The sequence below is a fragment of the Ranitomeya variabilis genome, chromosome 5 (genome assembly GCF_051348905.1).
Source record: "Ranitomeya variabilis isolate aRanVar5 chromosome 5, aRanVar5.hap1, whole genome shotgun sequence".
Lineage (NCBI taxonomy): Eukaryota > Metazoa > Chordata > Amphibia > Anura > Dendrobatidae > Ranitomeya > Ranitomeya variabilis.
In genome coordinates, this window is record NC_135236.1 from 56,550,435 (window position 1) to 56,574,014 (window position 23,580).

The window sequence follows — 23,580 nt, forward strand, 5'->3', positions numbered from 1 at the left end:
ATCTAGGGCTTTTCCTAAAATGTCAATGTTTTTTTTCACTGAGCTACGTAGTTATCACTTTTGCCTGGTGACATGGTCTCCATCATGCTGAAAAAAACATTGATCATATTTTAAGTTGCTCCTGGATCATTGGGAGAAGTTGCTCTTAGATGAGATTTAGATGCCATTCTGTATTCAGTGTTTTTAGTTTTTAGGGAAAAATGTGAGTGAGTCCCCTGCATGGATAAAAGACCCCCACGCATGAATGGTCTCAGGAAGACTTACTGTTGGCATAACACAGGACTCATGGCAGCGCTCACTTGATAGTCTCTGGACAATCATTCTCCTAGAAGTCCCAAACAGTCTGAAGGGGCCTTCATCAGAGAAAGTGACTTTACCCCAAGTATTCTGCAGTCCAATCCCTGTACTTCCTTCAGAATGTCAGTCTGTCCTTAATGTTTTTCATAGAGAGAAGTGGCTTCTTTGCGGCCCTTCCTAATACCAGGCCAGCCTCCACAAGCCTTCACCCCATATGCATGCAGAAGCACAGACACCTGCCTGCTGCCATTTTTGACCTAGATCTGCACTAGTGTTTAACCAATCCCATAGCTGAATCCTCTTTAGGAGACGTCCTGGCACTTGCTGCACTTTCTTGGGCCCCGGAAGTCTTCTTTAGAGCAATTGAACCTCTCTCTTTGAAGTTCTTGATGAGTTGATACATAGTTGACTTAAGGTAACTTCACACGAAGCGACGCTGCAGCGATAGCGACAACGATGCCGATCGCTGCAGCGTCGCTGTTTGATCGCTGGAGAGCTGTCATACAGACCGCTCTCCAGCGACCAACGATGCCGAGGTCCCCGGGTAACCAGGGTAAACATCGGGTTACTAAGCGCAGGGCCGCGCTTAGTAACCAGATGTTTACCCTGGTTACCAGCGTAAAAGTAAAAAAAAAAAAAACAGTACATACTCACCTGCGCGTCCCCCAGCGTCTGCTTCCTGACACTGACTGAGCTCCGGCCCTAACAGCACAGCGGTGACGTCACCGCTGTGCTTTCACTTTCACTTTAGGGCCGGCGCTCAGTAAGTGTCAGGAAGCAGACGCTGGGGGACGCGCAGGTGAGTATGTACTGTTTGTTTTTTTTTACTTTTACGCTGGTAACCAGGGTAAACATCGGGTTACTAAGCGCGGCCCTGCGCTTGGTAACCCGATGTTTACCCTGGTTACCAGTGTAAAACCTCGCTGGTATCGTTGCTTTTGCTGTCAAACACAACGATACACGGCGATCGGACGACCAAATAAAGTTCTGGACTTTATTCAGCGACCAGCGACATCACAGCAGGATCCTGATCGCTGCTGCGTGTCAAACTAAACGATATCGCTAGCGAGGACGCTGCAACGTCACGGATCGCTAGCGATATCGTTACAAAGTCGTTTCGTGTGAAGGTACCTTTAGGGACAATCTTATAACCAGCAATGTCCTTGCCTGTAAAGCCCTTTTGATGCAAAGTAATGAAGACTCCATGTGTTTTCTGATAGGTAAACCTGGTAAACAAAAGAAGACAATTATTTCAAAAGCAACGGCCCCCTTTTAAAACAACCAGTCTGCTCTTATAACGCAATCAGCATGACAGAGTGATATCAGCTGCCTTGTCTTTGTTTACACTTTCACCTGGACTAACGAGAGAATCACTGGAATTACATAAACAGGTCATTTTCTGGCATGGCTGTAATTCAGTGGAAATGTTTTTGTTGCTGTTATGTTAATTTTTATTTCAAGGAATGACTTTGGAATTCATTTGACCACTGTGTAACACTATAGATTTATTGCAAATTGACACTAGAAACTGAAGCAGAAAGTTTAGAAAACCAAAATTTATGTAATTCTCAAAATTCTTAAAACTAAGTTGGACTCATGGATTATGCAGCCATTCTTACATAAACTTTCAAAAAAAGTACAACGGCCTTATCAAATATAAAAGATCTACTTAATTTTATAAGGAGTTTATATTGTGAAAACTGGTGACAGGTCAGCCAGATAGAGGACAAATGGGTGAGAAGGACTCCAATCGGTGAAAATGACACCAATAAGGTACCTGTTTGAAAAATTTTATTTTTGATACTGACTGTATCTAATCAGTTCTGGGGTTCCTGTATGATCCACAGTCTGATGACTGGTAATAAAAATTTTGAGTATTTCCTCACCATTGTTAAGGACATAGTGGGAATTGTAGATGCAATACATAGGTATTTTGCAGGGGCTCACCTGACATTGCAATTGATTTCAGTTCTAAGCTTGGTGATGTATTCATCCACTGATGTTAGTTCTGGTGCTGTATTCATGTACTAATGTTGGCTTTGGTGCTGTATTCATGTAATGATGTAGGTTATGTTGAATGATTCTTGCACGGATGATGTGATGATAGTTCTGGTGCTGTATTCATGAACTAATGATGATTTTGGTGCTGTATGCATGGCCGAGGGTGACTCTAGTGCTGTAGTCATGTTCTGACAGTTTTTCTGGTGCTGTAATAAAGTACTGATGATTCAGGTGCTGTATTTGTGCACTGATAATGGATATGCCTCTGTATTCCTGCTATTATGATGGTTGTATATTCATATACTGATGATAGTTCTGAATTAATGTGCTGAGGAATGTTGTGGTGCTGTATTCATGTACTAATGATGATTCTATTACAGTTTGCATGCAATGTGGTTGGTCCTGGTGGTTTATTCATGTACTGATGTTAGATCTGGTACTGTATTAATGTACTCATGCTGGTTCTGGTGCTGTATTCATGTACTGATGATGGTTATGGTACTGTATTCAAGTATTTATGTTGATGCTGGGGATATATTCATCTAATGATGGTGGTTCTGGTGATGTATTCATCTGTTGATTTTTCTGGTGATGTATTCATGTACTGAGTCATTCTTATTGTATAGTTAAGTACTGTTGTTAAGTACTGATGATTACTCTGGTGTAGTATTCATGTGCTGATGATCAATCTCTGACTGCAGCATTTAGGGATTGTGATTCTGGTAGTAGACCTTTTCAGGCGCCCATAAGAACCCCTCTTAAGGCTATCATCAGGTGCTGATGGGTCGCCATGGCAGCCAGGGGCCTGCCGAAGGTCCCATCTCTGCCTTGCTGGAAATCCTATGCAGCCCAGCCACATAAAGGGCCTCACAGTGTTATAACTATATACTGCAGTATATAGAACAAGCGATCAGACGATAAAGCAAAAAAAAAAAATCAAATAACCAGAATTTACGTTTTTCAGTTGCATGCTTCTCCCTAAAAAGCAATCAAAACATCGTATGTACCCTAAAATGGTATCTACAAAAGCGGCAGTGTGCTTTACAAAACTATAAGCATGCACAGCTTCATTGATGGAAAAATATAAAAAACATTATGGATCTCAGAAATTGGTGGCACAAACCAAATATTTTATTCGGCAAATTTTAGAATTTTTCCACTACTAATTTTTTTTTAAAAAAACATGGCATTTCCATAATTGTACTGACTTGGAATAATCATGTCATTGGGTCATTTTTATCACACAAATGAATAACGTAAAAGCAAAAATTTGCTGGAAACTGCAGCTAATGTCTCTTGGTGGCAGATATCACAAGACACCTTCGGTTGTTCTATGGGGACCAGACCTCAACGGGTCAGACCTGAATATCACATACATACACCTGTGCGTCACACATACATTTACAAGGAGTATATAAATATAATGTAGTATTGTTCTTCCCTAATCACCTGCGATACAATACACTCCTGTACAGGTATAAATATGGATGAGAATTAGTAACGCCACTTACTGGGAAATAAACTGTCATGTGCGTAATAAATCGGGTAGCATCTCCCCTGTACGCTGCCGCGCTAATAGGATGTTATTGGAAAAAGTGCAGAGGTGCTGAATCATGATGAGCAGACGGGAATGTCCTGTACTTTCTGTATAATGAATGATAGACTATTTTCTGTATTCGCATAAGGGGGAAAAAGAGGCTCAAGGGATGACGCTATCCCCTAGCAGCACTGGTACAGAAGACCAAGAGACAAAGAAAAAAGATTCATGAAGTTTGCATGGTCTGTCTGTACTGCCATTACTGTGTTTTATGAAACGTACCATTGTGGCCGCTGCAGTCAGTGGCCTAAGAGGTCATGGTAAGTCGTACGGGTTGATATCGCTGAAGCCAGCGACGGCTTGGAGCAGTCATTGGGGTATACAACACATAACTGCTGTAAATTGTCCAAAAAAAAAAAGATGGTAATGGGAAGAACCAGAGGAGCAGCATGTTACAGTGAAAGGTAAAGCCATTGTAACAGCTGATGAGGGGCAACAAGCCTGAAACAGTGATATGCAAATGATGAAGTGCAAAAAGCCAAAAATGACTATATTTAAATGCCTAAAATGGTTATATGCAAATGATGAGGAGCAAAAAGCCTAAACTGGCTATATGCAAATGATGAGGGGTAAAAATCCTAAACTGCAGCCCTGGTGTCTCGGCCACTGCAGTCTTGCTCACTGCTCACTAGTAATTACTGTGATCTGAGTGCTGCAGTCAGTAATGATATGACTGCTGCACTCGGATCTCTGTAAGAAGTGGTGAACAGAGCAGCGCTGACCAACTAGCTCCCTCCTTAACACCTCATCTTATACAGCAGTTGAAGGTCCTCATATCTGTTCCTATGAGGATGAACAGATACTTGACATCGCTGTTAATATACTTCTCATTACCAGGTCATTTTTACCATACAATGAACTTTGTGAAAACAACCCCCCCCCCAAAAAAATTGAGGAATTGTGTTTATTCACTGCATATTTATATTGCACTGCTTTTCAGTCAGGAAGAAAGCCAGTATCGGCACTGCCAGCCATCCTCGGTGATACTGTTCACATCTTGGTTTTACAAAATCTTTCTGCACTGTGATCCTAAACTTTATCCTCCCCTTCATTTTCGCAAACACCCAGAAAGGGAGGGGGAAAAGTGACCTCAAACCCCGCCCACATTTACTGCAGTCGTAAAGCGAGCCAGCACAAGACTTTTCGTGACATGCCAGCAGCTGCTCCCTCTGGTGTATAAAAGCTGAAAATACACTTTTTAATAATTTTACACATCTTATAAAATTACAAAAAAAAAAAAAAAAATACTAAAACATTAGTAATTATGTTTTCAATTTTCATTCCCTTTATTATTGTCTAAATATAGGACAGGATTAGAAAATCAGCCCCATTATCCTATCTCTGGTTGTATCGTTTCCTTTACAGGGTGAGACGGTACTCGCTGCAGGTTGTTATCTACTATACAGAAAATGAAAAAGTCACATCAAAAATTAAAAATTTTTTTTTTTAGACTTTTCATCTGTTTCTCAAATGAGCTCTATATGGAACAAAGAAATCTAAACATCCAGGGGGATATATCTGCCCTACATTCCCACACATAGGTTTTCAAGCCAGCAGGGTAAATCTTTAAACACATCTGTTCTGCACTGAACGTCTCCATCCTGCACAATGGACTGCGGCTAATGATTAGGATGCCGAGATATAGGATGACAGGTTGTCCCATACTATCTCTATCTCAGGCACGTCCTCTTGTCTGGACTCTCCTTATCAGCGTCCTCACCCGTAATTGCATTATCCTCCCTGTAACTCACCAGACAGGACACATCTTCAGCCACTACTTTCTATTTCCAGGTTTCAAGTAAGGCTATGTTCACATTTGCGTTGTTGGGCACAGCGTTGTCGATGCATACTGATGCATGCGTCATGCGCCCCTATCTTTAACATGGGGGGCGCATGGACATACGCCGGTATGCGTTGTACTGCGTTTTACGACGCATGTGTCATATAGACGCACAAGACAGGGCGCAGGGGACGCTACTTGTAGCGTTTTCCCTGCGCCGAAAGTCCCGATCTGTAGGATCTTATGACAACGCATGCGTCGCAAAACGCTGCGTTGTGTACATGCGTTGTTGGTTGCGTCGCGTTGCGTCGCCGACGCTGCGCCCAACAACGCAAATATGAACGTAGCCTAATGGAAAGGAGAGTGCTGTGACATTGTCCATGTCTCCGACTTATATTTTTACCTTCAATATTTGTGAAGGGAATAAAATGAATGTCCACCTCTAGCACCAAAAGTATACGTCACCTCCAGGCAGTAGAGCTCAGCCGCGCTCGCCTGTTCCCACAGTTCTACCTCCAGTGGTCGAAGCCTGGATATTGTTCCCTTCTCGGCACTGAAAAGATGAGATGGGGATATTTTTTTTCTACTTAAAACCATACAGTAAAGATAATATTTGCAGTTTGGTTTAATTTAAAAAAATTAGCACCATTTGGATTCAACAGAATCATTGATTCTACGAGGAATGGTTAGAGGATCTGGGAATGTTTAGCTTTCAAAAAAGAAGGCTAAGAGGAGACTTAATAGCCATCTACAAATATCTGAAGGGCTGTCACAGTGTAGAAGGATCATCCTAATTCTCATTTCCACATGGAAACACGAGAAGCAATGGAATGAAACTGAAAGAGAGAAGATACAGATTAGATATTAGAAAGAACTTTTTGATAGTGAGGGTGATCAATGAGTGGAAGAGGCTGCCATGGGAGGTGGTGAGTTCTCCTTCAACGGAAGTGTCATGGGTTTTACAGTGATAGAGAGGAGCCATAAGACCTCAGCGTCTGATTTCCCCTACTCCTGCACTGATTAGAAGTATTTCACCTGGTGCAGGTTTCTTTTAGCAGTGCAGGGGTTAATCTGCTCAGTTGAGAGCTCTTGGAAGCTTTCCTGCATTAAAGCTCTCAGCTGTTCACTGTTAACCACTCCCATCTCCTATATAATCTGGGCCCTTGCTAGCACTCATTGTCAGAGCTAGCTTATGCTGCATGGCTGGAGATTGTTGGTGGTTATTATTGGAGAAGGCGTTTGGTGGATTTATCTGTGACTGTCGCTAGGATTTGCGTGTGTGCTAATCCCCAACTTTCTCCTACCCCATCCTCCACTCCCCTGTGCATTCTAATTTTTATGCCCTTAAACCAGAGAGTTGTCACACAAAATGGTTAATAAATAACATTTCCCACTTGTCTACTTCACATCTGCATCATTTTTTAAAAAGCAACGGGATGGCTTCTTATCTGCGCATGTTAAATGTCACTGTCAGAGGTTAGCAGCAGCATTTAAATGGTTAACAAGTGGGCGGATCTCAGGTCCACCCTTGGCTGTTAGAGGCACATGACTGCTGATTAAATCAGCCATCAAGTGCAGGTAAAGGTACGGGGTTAGCGCCGAAGCCTGCATCAAAGGCAGTGACACGGCCGATGACGTAAATATATGTCATCGGTCGTAAATGGGGTTAAGCTGGGGTATGCTGGTGTAGTAATTGTCTACATAAAAGTTATAGCCTTTTTGTTAAAAAAACACAATTTTTTTCAGATGTCCTCAGATAAGGAGGGAATCCTGGTAGGTTTAGTTGGCTATCTTTCCCCTCAAAAGTATAAAAAGCTGATGTGTATCCTGTTGAAGTCTCGCACATTTTATATTTTTTCTGAACCTTGCCCTCTTAGACAGAACACATTTCTTGAGATTCAGTTTTCCTTTGAATTTTACAAGGCATTCAGCCATAGAAATGTTTTGTGTGGGAGTGTAGGGCCGTAAGAACATTTCCATCAACTCTTTGATGATGGGTGTTGTGAACTGTGTTTCTGGGCTCCCTCTGGTGGTCACTAACGGTATTGTGTGGCATGTCTTGTTGCAGGCCTGAGCTCCAGCTGTGTCATTAAGCAGCGGGTGTTCCCTATTTAAGTCTCCTCTGGACTCAGTCTCTTGCCTGGCATCGTTGTATCCAGACCTATGTGGTCTCCTCTGGATTCCTTTCAGTCTGTCTCATGCAAGAAAAGCTAAGTCTGTTTTGAACAATTTGGATCGTTTGCATTTTTCAGTGTTTTTGTCCAGCTTGCTTATATTTGATTTTCTGGCTCGCTGGAAGCTCTAAGGGTGCTGATGTTCTCCCCCCGCACCGTCAGTCGGTGTGGGGGTTCTTGAATGTTCAGCGTGGATGTTTTTGTAGGGTTTTCTGCTGACCGCATAGTCCACTATCTATTTTCTGCCTATCTAGACTAGTGGGCCTCACTTTGCTGAAATCTAGTTCATCTCTACGTTTGTTTTCTTCTTGCCTCACCGTTATTATTTGTTGGGGGCTTTCTATATCTTTGGGGTTCAATTTCTCTGGAGGCAAGTGAGGTCTTATTTTCCCTCTAGGGGTAGACAGTTCTCCGGCTGGCTCGAGACGTCTAGAACCAACGTAGGCACGTTCACCGGCTGCTTCTAGTTGTTTGTGTTAGGATCAGGTATGCGGTTAGCCTAGTTTCCACCTCCCTAGAGCAGTATTTATGTTGTTGCTATCTTGCCGGAATATCAGAGATCCTCTGCCATTGGGATCATAACAGAATGCCAGGCCAAAAGAAAATGTTTAATGCATCGCAGAAGCGGGATTAAAAAGAAGTTCTGAGTTTTTTTTTGTTGTTGCTTTTTTTTGCTGCAGTTTGCCTAGCTTCTTCCATCCCCTTTTTCTCTGAGTGGCTGAAACTCTGTTGCAGATATGAATGTCCAGACTCTGACTTCTAGTGTGGATCAGCTTGCTGCTAGGGTGCAAAGCATTCAGGATTTTGTTATCCATAGCCCTATGTCTGAACCAAAAATACCTATTCCTGAGCCGTTTTTTGGAGATAGATCTAAGTTCCTGAATTTTAGGAATAATTGTAAATTGTTTCTGTCTCTGAAACCTCGTTCCTCTGGTGGTTCCGCTCAGCAAGTTAAGATTGTTATTTCCTTCTTGCGCGGCGACCCTCAAGATTGGGCCTTCTCTCTGGCGCCAGGAGATCCTGCATTGGTGAATGTTGATGCGTTTTTCCTGGCGCTTGGTTTGCTTTATGAGGAGCCTAATCTTGAAAATCAGGCTGAAAAAATGTTGCTGGCTATCTCTCAGGGTCAGGACGAAGCTGAGGTATATTGCCAAAAATTTCGGAAATGGTCCGTGCTTACTCAATGGAATGAGTGTGCACTGGCCGCAAATTTCAGAAATGGTCTTTCTGAAGCCATTAAAGATGTGATGGTGGGGTTTCCTATCCCTACAGGTCTGAATGATTCAATGGCTCTGGCCATTCAAATTGATCAACGTTTGCGGGAGCGCAAATCTGATAATCCTTTGGCGGTGCTGTCTGAACGGTCACCTGATTCTATGCAATGTGACAGAATTTTGACCAGAGCCGAGCGACAAAATCATAGACGTCAAAATGGGTTGTGTTTCTACTGTGGTGATTCAACACATGTTATCTCAGCATGCTCTAAACGTTTAAAAAAAGAAGTTAATCCTGTCGCCATTGGTACTTTTCAACCTAAGTTTATTTTGTCTGTGACTTTAATTTGTTCATTATCTTCTTACCCAGTTAAGGCTTTTGTGGATTCTGGTGCTGCTTTAAGTCTGATGGATTTATCGTTTGCCAAGCGCTGCGGTTTTGTCCTGGAGCCTTTGGAAAATCCTATTCCTCTTAGAGGAATTGATTCTACGCCATTGGCAGAGAATAAACCTCAGTATTGGACGCAGGTGACCATGTGCATGACTCTTGTACACCAGGAGGTGATTCGTTTTCTGGTACTGCATAAAATGCATGATGTTGTCGTTTTGGGTCTGCCATGGTTACAGGCCCATAATCCAGTTTTAGATTGGAAAGCTATGACTGTGTCTAGTTGGGGGTGTCAGGGGATTCATGGCGATTCTCCATTGGTGTCTATTGCTTCTTCTACTCCTTCTGAGATCCCTGAGTTTTTGTCAGACTTTCAGGATGTATTTAATGAGACCAGGTCCAGTGCCCTTCCTCCTCATAGGGACTGTGATTGTGCTATAGATTTGATTCCTGGTAGTAAGTTTCCTAAGGGACGACTCTTTAATTTATCTGTGCCAGAGCATGCCGCGATGCGGAGTTATATAAAGGAGTCTTTAGAGAAGGGACATATTCGCCCATCCTCGTCCCCTCTTGGTGCAGGATTCTTTTTTGTGGGCAAGAAAGACGGGTCTTTGAGACCTTGTATAGATTATCGTCTTCTGAATAAGATCACGGTTACATTTCAGTATCCTTTGCCATTGTTGTCTGATTTGTTTGCTCGGATTAAGGGATCCAGTTGGTTTACCAAGATAGATCTTCGTGGTGCGTATAACCTTGTGCGCATAAAGCAGGGAGATGAATGGAAAACAGCATTTAATACGCCCGAGGGTCATTTTGAGTACCTGGTGATGCCTTTCGGATTATCTAATGCCCCTTCTGTGTTTCAGTCCTTCATGCATGACATCTTCCGGAAATATCTGGATAAATTCATGATTATTTATCTGGATGATATTTTGTTTTTTTCTGATGATTGGGAGTCCCATGTGAACCAGGTCAGGATGGTGTTTCAGGTTCTGCGGGAGAATGCTCTATTTGTGAAGGGCTCAAAATGTATCTTTGGGGTACAGAAGGTTTCTTTTTTGGGTTTTATTTTTTCCCCTTCTACTGTGGAGATGGACCCAGTCAAGGTCCGTGCCATTCATGACTGGACTCAGCTCACGTCTGTTAAGAGCCTGCAGAAGTTCTTGGGCTTTGCTAATTTTTACCGTCGTTTTATCGCTAGTTTTGCCAGCGTGGTTAAACCTTTGACGGATATGACCAAGAAGGGTTCTGATGTTGCTAATTGGTCTCCTGCGGCCGTGGAGGCCTTTCGGGAGCTGAAGCGTCGGTTTACTTCAGCGCCAGTCTTGTGCCAGCCGGATGTCTCTCTTCCCTTCCAGGTTGAAGTTGATGCTTCTGAGATTGGTGCAGGGGCTGTTTTGTCGCAAAAAAGTTCTGATGGCTCCGTGATGAAGCCATGCGCCTTCTTTTCAAGGAAATTTTCGCCTGCTGAGCGGAACTACGATGTTGGTAATCGGGAGTTGTTGGCTATGAAGTGGGCATTTGAGGAGTGGCGACATTGGCTCGAGGGAGCTAGACATCGTGTGGTGGTCTTGACTGATCATAAAAATCTGATCTACCTCGAGTCTGCCAAGCGCCTGAATCCTAGACAGGCTCGTTGGTCGTTGTTTTTCTCACGTTTTGACTTTGTGGTCTCGCACCTGCCTGGCTCGAAGAACGTGAAGGCTAATGCACTTTCTAGGAGTTTTGTGCCTGACTCTCCGGGAGTCTCTGAGCCGGCTGGTATTCTCAGAGAGGGAGTGATTTTGTCTGCCATTTCCCCAGATTTGCGACGAGTGCTGCAGAAATTTCAGGCTGATAGGCCTGATCGTTGCCCACCAGAGAGATTGTTTGTCCCTGATAGATGGACCAGTAGAGTTATTTCTGAGGTTCATTCTTCGGTGTTGGCGGGACATCCTGGGATTTTCAGTACCAGAGATTTGGTGGCTAGGTCCTTTTGGTGGCCTTCCTTGTCGCGGGATGTGCGTTCTTTTGTGCAGTCCTGTGGGATTTGTGCTCGGGCTAAGCCTTGCAGTTCTCGTGCCAGCGGGTTGCTTTTGCCCTTGCCTATTCCAAAGAGGCCTTGGACGCACATTTCCATGGATTTCATTTCGGATCTTCCGGTATCTCGGAAGATGTCTGTCATCTGGGTGGTGTGCGATCGTTTTTGTAAAATGGTCCATTTGGTGCCCTTGCCTAAGTTGCCTTCCTCCTCTGATTTGGTCCCTTTTTGTTCTTTCAGAATGTGGTTCGTTTGCACGGCATCCCTGAGAATATTGTGTCTGACAGAGGATCCCAGTTTGTGTCCAGATTCTGGCGATCCTTTTGTGCTAAGATGGGTATTGATTTGTCTTTTTCGTCGGCTTTTCATCCTCAGACTAATGGCCAGACCGAGCGAACTAATCAGACGTTGGAGACTTATTTGAGATGTTTTGTTTCTGCTGATCAGGACGACTGGGTTACCTTTTTGCCACTGGCCGAGTTTGCCCTTAATAATCGGGCTAGTTCTGCCACTTTGGTTTCACCCTTTTTCTGCAACTCTGGTTTTCATCCTCGTTTCTCCTCGGGCCAGGTTGAACCTTCTGACTGTCCTGGGGTTGATTCTGTGGTCGATAGGTTGCAGCGGATTTGGAACCATGTGGTGGACAATTTGAGATTGTCACAAGACAAGGCCCAGCGTTTTGCCAACCGCCGCCGCGGTGTGGGTCCCCGACTTCGTGTTGGGGATTTGGTTTGGTTGTCTTCTCGGCATGTTCCTTTGAAAGTCTCCTCTCCTAAGTTCAAGCCTCGCTTTATCGGTCCTTATAAGATTTTGGAAATCCTTAACCCGGTGTCTTTTCGCTTGGACCTCCCAGCGTCATTTGCTATTCATAATGTGTTCCATAGGTCCTTGTTGCGGCGGTACGTGGTGCCTGTGGTTCCTGCTGTTGAGCCTCCTGCCCCGGTTTTGGTTGAGGGCGAGTTGGAGTACGTGGTGGAGAAGATTCTGGATTCTCGTATCTCTAGACGGAAGCTCCAGTATTTAGTTAAGTGGAAAGGCTATGGTCAGGAGGATAATTCCTGGGTTGTCGCCTCTGATGTTCATGCGGCTGATTTGGTTCATGCCTTTCATGCTGCTCATCCTGATCGCCCTGGGGGTCTTGGTGAGGGTTCGGTGACCCCTCCTCAAGGGGGGGGGGTACTGTTGTGAACTGTGTTTCTGGGCTCCCTCTGGTGGTCACTAACGGTATTGTGTTAGGCATGTCTTGTTGCAGGCCTGAGCTCCAGCTGTGTCGTTAAGCAGCGGGTGTTCCCTATTTAAGTCTCCTCTGGACTCAGTCTCTTGCCTGGCATTGTTGTATCCAGACCTATATGGTCTCCTCTGGATTCCTTTCAGTCTGTCTCATGCAAGAAAAGCTAAGTCTGTTTTGAACAATTTGGATCGTTTGCATTTTTCAGTGTTTTTGTCCAGCTTGCTTATATTTGATTTTCTGGCTCGCTGGAAGCTCTAAGGGTGCTGATGTTCTCCCCCCGCACCGTCAGTCGGTGTGGGGGTTCTTGAATGTTCAGCGTGGATGTTTTTGTAGGGTTTTCTGCTGACCGCATAGTCCACTATCTATTTTCTGCCTATCTAGACTAGTGGGCCTCACTTTGCTGAAATCTAGTTCATCTCTACGTTTGTGTTTTCTTCTTGCCTCACCGTTATTATTTGTTGGGGGCTTTCTATATCTTTGGGGTTCAATTTCTCTGGAGGCAAGTGAGGTCTTATTTTCCCTCTAGGGGTAGACAGTTCTCCGGCTGGCTCGAGATGTCTAGAACCAACGTAGGCACGTTCACCGGTTGCTTCTAGTTGTTTGTGTTAGGATCAGGTATGCGGTTAGCCTAGTTTCCACCTCCCTAGAGCAGTATTTATGTTGTTGCTATCTTGCCGGAATATCAGAGATCCTCTGCCATTGGGATCATAACAGATGGGTTTGATTTTACATAGTCTGTCATGTTCTGGGCCATTTCTGGGCAGGCATTGGCTATTGTCGTTAAAATGCCAAAATCTCATGAGCATTTCATAGCGGGTCCTAGATAGAACGACAGAAAACATAGGGGTGGCTTGAACAGGGTGGTTGGACCAGTAGGACCAAATACTCATTTTTTTTTAACAAGCCCCATAGTGAATGTAAGTTCTAAAAAATATTTCATTTCAGGAAGATTAGTTGGCGTCCATAAATTTGCCCTAGCATAATAGGATCGTGGATTCTGACTGATGAATAGGGAAACAAATTTGTTGCAGGACGATATGCTCTGGAAACTACAAGTGCTTCTCACAAAATTAGAATATCAAAAAGTTCATTTATTTCAGTTCTTCAATACAAAAAGTTAAACTTATATAGAGTCATTACAGAGTGATCTACTTCTAGTGTTTATTTTTGTTAATGTTGATGATTATGGCTTACAGCCAATGAAAACCAAGTCATTATCTCAGTAAATTAGAATACTTTATAACACCAGCTTGAAAAATAATTTTAAAATCTGAAATGTTCACCTACTGAAATGTATGTTCATTAAATGCACTCAATACTTGGTTGGGATCCTTTTGCATCAATTGCTGCATCAATGTGGCGTGGCATGGAGGCGATCAGCCTGTGGCACTGCTGAGGGGTTATGGAAGCCCAGGTTGCTTTGATTCTCTATGGGTTTAGGGTCAGGCGAGTTCGCTGCCAATCAGGCACAGTGATACTATTGTTCGTAAACCAGGTATTGGTACTTTTGGCAGTGTGGACAGGGGCCAAGTCCTGCTGGAGAATGACATTTCCATCTCCATAAAGCTTGTCGGCAGAGGGAAGCATGAAGTGCTCTAACATTTCCTGGTAAATGGCTGCGCTGCCTTTGGTCTTGATAAAACCCAGTGGACCTACACCAGCAGATGACATGGCTCCCCAAACCATCACTGATTGTGGAGACTTCACACTAGACCTCCAGCAGCTTGGATTGTGGCCTCTCCACTCTTCCTCTAGACTCTGAGACCTTGGTTTCCAAATCAAATGGAAAATTTACTTTCATCTGAAAACAACACCTTGGACCACTGAGCAACAGTCCAGTTCTTTTTCTCCTTGGCCCAGGTAAGACGCTTCTGGTGTTGTCTATTGGCCATGAGTGTCATGCGGGTACTGGGCAGACTACAGCTGATTACCCGGGCCCCTGCGATATCCCTCAGACTAGGGAAAAACCTGTCTGTCCCTCTCCCAGAATTTATACTGATGGTGTGCTTGTCTGGGCCGCCAGGCCTGACCCTGACTCCTGTTTCAGTTCTATGCTGAAACCTCCACCCGCCACCCATTAGACCTCTCACCAACCCCTACAGAAAGCACAGACAGGGAAAACTAAAAACGCACCACGCCGCAGACACACAGGAAAATACTATAATGTGCACAGGGCAAAACAAATACAAATATAAGAAGGAGAAATATGACGAAGGATAATACACCACCAGATACGATATTTCCTCTGCTAGACCACCACTCCAAACCGAGATCACCAGGCACAAGACACAAGCTATAATCGGCGACGCCCAAAGTCCAGAATGACTATTTAAAGGCCACGGGCGTGACCCAGCCTCCAACCCGATTACCAGCTAGATTAAACCCGGACAACCTGGATAAAGTCTAGCCGGCGCCACTGAGCGTCTAGTGGACAAATGTGGAATTACCGCTGTCTATCGGACGCCCTACTGTGAATAGCGTCCGACATGACAATGAGTGGCTGACACAAAGAATGCGACACTTGTAGCCCATGTCCTGGATACGTCTGTGTGTGGTGGCTCTTGATGCAATGACTCCAGCAGCAGTCCACTCCTTGTGAATCTCCCCCAAACTTTTGAATGGTCTTCTCTTAACAATCCTTTCTAGGCTGCGGTTATCCCGGTTGCTTGTGCACCTTTTTCTACCACACTTTTTCCTTCCAAATCAACCAAATCCATTAATATGCTTGGATACAGCCGGCTTCTTTAGCAATGACCATGTGTGGCTTACCCTCCTTGTGGAGTGTGTCAGTGACTGCCTTCTGGACATCTGTCACGTCAGCAGTCTTCCCCATGATTGTGGAGCTACTGAAACAGACTAAAGGTACCGTCACACTCAGCAACTTTACAACGAGAACGACGATCCGTGACGTTGCAGCGTCCTGGATAGCGATCTCGTTGTGTTTGACACGCAGCAGCGATCTGGATCCCGCTGTGATATCGCTGGTCGGAGCTAGAAGGCCAGAACTTTATTTAGTCGCTGATCACTCGCTGTCATCGCTGGATCGGCGTGTGTGACACCGATCCAGCGATGTGTTCACTTGTAACCAGGGTAAATATCGGGTTACTAAGCGCAGGGCCGCGCTTAGTAACCCGATATTTACCCTGGTTACCATTGTAAAAGTTAAAAAAAAAACAGTACATACTCACATTCTGATGTCTGTCACGTCCCCCGGCGTCCACAGGGTTAAAACTGCTTTCGGCAGGAGCGCTGCTAATATGCATGCGCTGCTGCCGAGAGCTTCCCTGCACTGAATGTGTCAGCGCCGGCCGTAAAGCAGAGCACAGCGGTGACGTCACTGCTGTTACTGCCGGCGCTCAGGGCACTGACACATTCAGTGCAGGGAAGCTCTCGGCAGCAGCGCATGCATATTAGCAGCGCTCCTGCCGAAAGCAGTTTTAACCCTGTGGACGCCAGCGGGGGACGTGACAGACATCAGAATGTGAGTATGTAGTGTTTTTTTTTTACTTTTAGAATGGTAATCAGGGTAAATATCGGGTTACTAAGCGTGGCCCTGCACTTAGTAACCCGATGTTTACCCTGGTTACCCGGGTGCTGCAGGGGGACTTCGGCATCGTTGAAGACAGTTTCAACGATGCCGAAGTCGTTCCCCTGATCGTTGGTCGCTGGAGAGAGCTGTCTGTGTGACAGCTCCCCAGCGACCACACAACGACTTACCAACGATCACGGCCAGGTCGAATCGCTGGTCGTGATCGTTGGTAAGTCGTTTAGTGTGACGGCAGCTTTAGGGACCTTTAGGCTATGTGCACATATAGGAAAAGTGGTGCAGAATTTTCTGCACAAAATCTGCATCTCCTGGCAGAATCCGCAGCTGCGGATTTGCCGCAGTTTTTATGCGGATTTGCCGCGGAATTGATGTGGATTTTGTGCCGATTTTATGCAGTTTTTGCCACTGCAGATTTCTATCATGGAGCGGTGCAGAAATGCTGCAGATCCGCACAAAAGAAGTGACATGCACTTCTTTTAAATCCGCAGCAATTCAGCACTGATTTTTCTGCACCATGTCCACAACTTTTTTTTTTTACATTGATTTACATGGTACTGTAAATCACAGTGTGGATCTGCAGCAAATCCGCATCGTGTGCACATAGCCTTTTAAACGCTTAGGAAGCCTTTGCAGGTGATTTTTGTTAATTATTCTAATTTACTGAGATAATGACTTTTGGGTTTTCATTGGCTGTAAGCCATAATCATCAACATTATCAGAAATAAAACACTTGAAATACATCACTCTGTAATAACTCTATCAGTCATAAACAAATGAGAAAAAATAACAGGTCCAAAATCTTCCACCTCCACATTTACTGTATACCAGGAATGGCATTAAAATCATCGATGGATCGAGTACTATAGATATTATTGATATTTTTCTTACATTATTATTATTAGTTTACTTTATTTTTTTACATGAAATCTTTTCCATGTGCTGTGGATAAATTGCCACGTTGTGCAGATTTTAATGGCGCAGCATATTAATTTATGCTGCAGGTTTTTGCAGCGGATTTCACTCTTTCCAATGAAAAGGGTTTAATCTGCGGCAAATGAATATAACAAAATATTATGGAAGCATCAGCAAGGGGGGGGGGGGGGGGGTAATTTCAGCTAATTAAAAAAATCTAAATCTGCAGTAAAATCATCAGGATTTTTCCAGCTTAAATCTCGTCCTCTGTGGATATGCTTTGGCATCCCCAGCGCACGTGAGCATTATTGCCTGTCCACTGACTTATTCTTTCATGGTGTCACATTGCCTCTTATAGTTACAGTATAAGGCTATGCTTCAGGGGATTAGAGCTGTGTATAAGGAGATCATGGCGCCGTCCAAATATATGATTAATGACCAGAGAAATTAGGACCTTCATTTTTTTTTATTTATTTTTTTATCCTTAAAAAGGGGTCATTCACTTCTCTGGTCTCTGATCAACGCCTCTTAAATTAAATACTCCTCCTTATAAAAAAAATCCATAACAATTAATTCTTTGGCCACCAAACGGGAATAATACAAATATGGACTCCTGTCTTGTAATAAGGAACGACTGGAGTGAATCCATGAATTTATTATCTGCTGTCAGGGTGACATTAGCAGTAGAAATGATGGTATGGGAATTACCATGGTTCCTACGGTCAGTGTTTCGCCTATTACATATGCAGGGCATACAGTGCTCGCTGATAGCAGATCGCAGAGAATCAGGACATTAAATCCCAACTCAATCGCTCTGTAGTAAAGGATTCATGCACCTTGTAACCGCGAAGGAGCTATGGTCTCCTCGTACGATACTTGCACTCTGTATCCATGGAGACACATTGGTGTACATGCAAGATACATACAAAAAAATTAATATATATTTTACCAGGTTACAAAATGTGGCCACTTACCGCGGTTTATTTATAATCACTTTTTTTTTATTTTTTAGAGACCATGTCAGCAGGTTTTTACTTGCCCCCTCAAAAAAAAAAAAAAAGATACCTTATTTATACAGATCAAAAATGACGATTATGAGAAATCTAGTGTAGAAATCATATGCAAATCAGGCAGGAAGTGCACGTGGGTGTGTCAGTGCACATAGACTACCGCCAGGTGCACTGACTCGCCCCCACTGCATTTCCAGCCTGATTTGCCTGTGACTTCTACACTAGATCCCTCCTTACCGGCACACCGGATCTCTGCAATAAAGGTATCATTTTAATTAGGGATGAGAGCCTATACAGCCATACTACTACTTACATATGTAAAAACCTGCTGACAGCTTTTCTTTAACCCCTTAACGACCGCCGATACGTCTTTTAACAGCAGTCATTAAGGGTACTTATTCCTCCGCGCCGAATAAGAGAATAGCGCCGCTGAGCGGAGTACAAAATGTCTCCATCTGTCTCATGATGGGTGGTTACCTCGGGTGTTTCATCTGAATCGCATTTTTGTGGGATTTACACAGAAACCCCCATGTAAGTGCTCAGCTGAGAACACAAGAATGTGATCCCCGCCTTATTCTGGAAGTGATCAAGTAATGTTATGTAAACCGAAATGTTACCAATAAAAACCCTAATTTATCCCGCACAAAACCAGTCCCCACTCAGGTCCATCATCTGTCACTGGAACTGTAGGTTCCCACGTTACTGGTAGAACAAAGATTCTAAAAAAGCGACGGCTCCTGCCCCAAAAATAAAATCCAGTGAATTCTGCACTCCCAAATCCAGATGCTTCCTCCTGAACCCCACTAAACCACAGCAAGCGGCCATGTTTAGCATTATTGTAATGGAGAGAAGGCACTTGATTTAAGGGTGCACTGCATGGGGGCACAGTGTATGGGGACACAATGTATGGGTACCAATAGTCAAACAGATTTGCAATTCTCCGGAATAAAGCACGGTTACAAAATGTTCATTGCAGCCATACATGAATTGTGAGGTGCAGTTTCTACAATGGGGTCACTTTGGGGGGTTTCTGCTGTTCTGGAACCTTCAGGGCTCCGCAAATGTCACCCGCAAACTATTCTAGCAAAATCTATGCTCCAAGAGCCAAATAGCACTACTTTCTTCTCAGCCCTGACGTGTGGCTGAACAGTAATTTCTGACAACATATGGGGCAACACCGCACTGGGGGGGAAATTGCGTAAGAAATTGTGAGGTCTAGTTTCACCTATTAACCCTTGTGCACCTGACAAATTTGAAGCAAATACAAACAATTACATTTTTACCACTAAAATGTCATATTTCCACCTCTCAAAGTTATAAAATTCGGTGAGACACTTATGGGTTCAAAATACTCACTACACCCATAGATAAATTCCTTGAGAGGTCTTGTTTCCAAAATGGGGTCACTTATGGGGGGTTTCTGCTGTTTTCACATGTCAGGGGCTCTATAAATGCGACATGGTATTCACAATCTATCCCAGGCAAATGGCGCTCTTTCCTTTCCTAGCCCTGCCATGTGCCCAAGCAGAAGTTTTTGACCACATATGGGGAATAGTCGCATTCAGGACAAATTGCACACAACATTATGGGGTTTGTTTTTTCATATTATCCATTGTGAAAATTACAAATTTGGGGCTAAAACAACATTTTCTTGAAAAAAAAAAATGAACATTTTCAATATGACGATCTAATGATCTCAAATTTTGTGTAGTACATGTGGGTTCAAAATGCTGACTGTACACCTGGATAAAATCCTTGAGGGGTCTAGTTTCCAAAATGGGGTCACTTGTGGGGGTTTTCACTGTTTTGGTACATCAGGGGGTCTCCAGACACAACATGATGCCCACAGACCATTCCATCAAAATCTGCATTCCAAAATGTCACTCCTTCCTTTCCAAGCCCCGACGTGTGCCCAAACAGTGGTTTTCGTCTATATATTGCGTACAAAGGAGAAATTGCTCAACAATTTTTTTGGTCCATTTTCTCCTGTTACACTTATAAAAATAAAAACAATTTGGGGCGAAAAGTACATTTTTGTGGGTAAAATGTAATTTTTTTTTTTATTTTCACATCACGTTATAAAATTCTGTGAAGCACCTTGGGGTTCAAGGTGCTCATGACACATCTAGACAAGTTCCTCAAAAGGTCTATTTTCCAAAATGGGGTCACTTGTTGGGGGTTTCCACTGTTTAGGCACATCAGGGGCTCTGCAAACGTGACATGGCGTCTGATCTCGATTCCAGATGTTTTTGCATTCAAAAAGTCAAACGGCACTCCTTCCCTTCCGAGCCCTGCAGTGCGCCCAAACAGTAGATTTCCCCCACATATGGGGTATCAGCGTTCTCAGGAGAAATTGCACAACAAATTTTAAGGTCCATTTTCTCCTGTTAACAATGTGAAAATAACAAATTTGGAGCAAACTTTACATTTTTGTGAAATAAAGTTAAATGTTCATTTTTTCCTTCCACATTGCTTTAGCTCCTGTGAAACACCTAAAGGGTTAATAAACTTTTTGAATGTGGTTTTGAGCACCTTGAGGGCTGCAGTTTTTAGAATGGTGTCACTTTTGGGTATTTTCTATCATATAGCCCCCCCAAAGACACTTTAAATGTGAGGTGGTCCCTAAAAAAATGGTTTTGTAAATTTTGTTGTAAAAATGAGAAACTGCTGGTCAACTTTTAACCCTTATAACTTCCTGACAAACAAAAAATTATGAAAAATTGTGCTGATGTGAAGTAGACATGTGGGAAATGTTATCTATTAACTATTTTTTTGCGATATAATTCCCTGATTTAAGGGCACAAAAATAACAAGTTTCAAAAATTTGCAAAATTTTCAAATTTTTCGCCAAATTTTCACAAATAAATGCAAGTCATATTGAAGAAATGTTACCACTGTCATGATGTACAATATGTCATGAAAAAAAACAATTTCAGAATCAGTCGGATCCATGGAAGCATTCCAGAGTTATTACTTAATAAAGTGACATTGGTCAGAATTTTAAAAAATTGTCCGGTCATTAAGGTGAAAATTAGCTCAGTTACTAAGGTGCATGTAGGTTTAGGTTATAGTCCTCAGTTATTCAAATATTATTTACATTTTTTGTGATACATGGGAGTTTATGTTTATATTAGTATGTCTTTTTGTTTGTAAACTTTTAAAAAAAGCAAAAAAGCACCTATTTTTCACATTTAAAAAAATGGTATCAAACAGTACAAAGCACCACTAAAATATATTAGCTGCCAAAAAAAAGTGCCAATATTGTAAAACAAAAGCCTCCTGACTAAGCAGTTGCCACAGCGAAACGTGCTTCAAGTATCAGTGTGTTTGTTCCCCAAGGATTACTTTAGCCTTGTCTAAGGGAATGTTTTATGTGGGATTTAGTCCATTGATTTAGGTATTTCTGTTCAGAACCGTTTACGCCGTTCTTTCATGTTCCAGCTAATGCCTCTATCTCTTGGATGCTGGTAGTAGTGTGTCCATATTTTGTAAACTGTGATAACTATGAGACTTGTTTTTTTTTTTTTTTATGTAACAGACCATTTTGGGATATGTACGACTTTATGATCACTTTTTATTTCATTTATTATTTTTCATTTTATTATTTGACGTGAGCTACATATTGATAGAAATAATGAATCGGCGATATAAAATATGTTTTTAGGGTCGTTTTATTATTTCTTTATTAAAAACTATTTTTTATTGGAAAAACTGTGATTTTGAGGGTTTTTTTTATTGTATTTTTTCTCTAAAGGGACCAATGTTTTACAGCGCCAAGTCTTTATGTCAGCGTTATACAGAAAGGAAGCCATCGGGATCTGCCCTTGAAAGTACCGTAATAGGTTTTAGTAAATGAGACCATTGGTAAGCCTCCATTGCGCTGCAGGGGAGCTGATGGTCTGACAGAGGGAGAGCTCTCCCTCTGTCAAAAATCCTCTTGTACTGCAGTAGCTATTGACAGCGGTGTACTAATAGGGGGGACAGCAGAGGTAAGGGGAGCGGCTGCTTACTAAACTGTACATGGAGAATATAAAGCTCCTGATATTCTGTGATTAGACTGGCGATGATAGTAATCTAGCATCTCTGCCTTCTCTCTCGAGTCTGACTGCCTATGACAGCTGTCGTTCTGCTCTTGCCCGAAATTCAGAAACATCTGCGCAGGATTATATCCCGGACCTGCCTAATGTTTTAATAAAAAGTCACTTTCCTAGTTTGTATCATATCTTATATGAGAATTCTTCTTCTTTCTCCACTCCATTTCTTCTTGCTCCACTAATGAGACATTTCTCCTTCCACCTGCAGAACTCATCAATCACTCTGATAAACTGCTAACATTTGTCTAGATCAAAACGAAAAGGGTTTTTCCTGCAAACTGAGGGATCAGATTACAGCTGCCCTTTGAAGTCAATGCAGATGGGATGAAAGGAGAATGAGGAGCAGCGTTAAGGGGGAGAAAAACCCATGCTGCTTCTTTCTAGTTTTAGGGTCACACTACTCATTGTGGCTCCATGCTGTTGCTTCTGTCTATATACTACATAGAGACATGCAGGAGTGAAACTATAGAGGCTGCAGGGGTTACAGTCGCACCAAGGCATTGGAGCTTATGGTGGCCCAAAAGATTCATTTCACCCTTAGGTTCCCAAGATGAGTTTTTAGTGATTTTTTTATGTTAAAAACTGCAATCAGTGGTGAAGGCAGGGTTATACGGATTAGCTGGACTTGCGTGCACCTGACACCTAGTCCTGCAGTGATAATCTCCTGCTAATAAAACACTAACTATAATGAAACTGCAGCAAGCGATACCTCCCTGGAATCAGGGTCTTTGCCCCTACAGAATAAATAGCAAAAACCTGCTGACAGATTCCCTTTTTTGGAGACAGGAGAGCAGAAATGCTCCACTCTTTGCGAGTCTGCGCGGCTATACTGTGAGATACATCGTGGCCGTTTGTTGGGAGTATACACATGGGAAAATTATCCAGAAATAAATCTTTAATGTTGGCTCCGAGCTCGATGTGGACTTAGCTGTAGACGAAAACCAGCACAAAACAACCTTTCACTACATATTTGCATTGAAGCTTAATGCAATACAGACACAATGTTCTGCGCCGAATGACAATATAAAAGGGTCTTACATTTTAGATTAATGGCACCCTCGGTGTTTACCATGAAAGGTGAACGCAATTACTGGGACGACTGGCTGGCAGCGGGACACTGGTATTGATCAGACGTGTTTCTTGTTGTATTGATGCATAAAAGAGCCGTAAATGAGTGCGGACGCCGTTTACTGCTCGCTGAACAGATTTCGGGTCAGGCTTTGAAGTCGGTAAGAAAAAGCCAACACTATTGAAACTTCCTCTGGGGAGCAAAATAAGCTTTTTTAGATGTTAAAGAAGGAAAAAAAAAATTGAA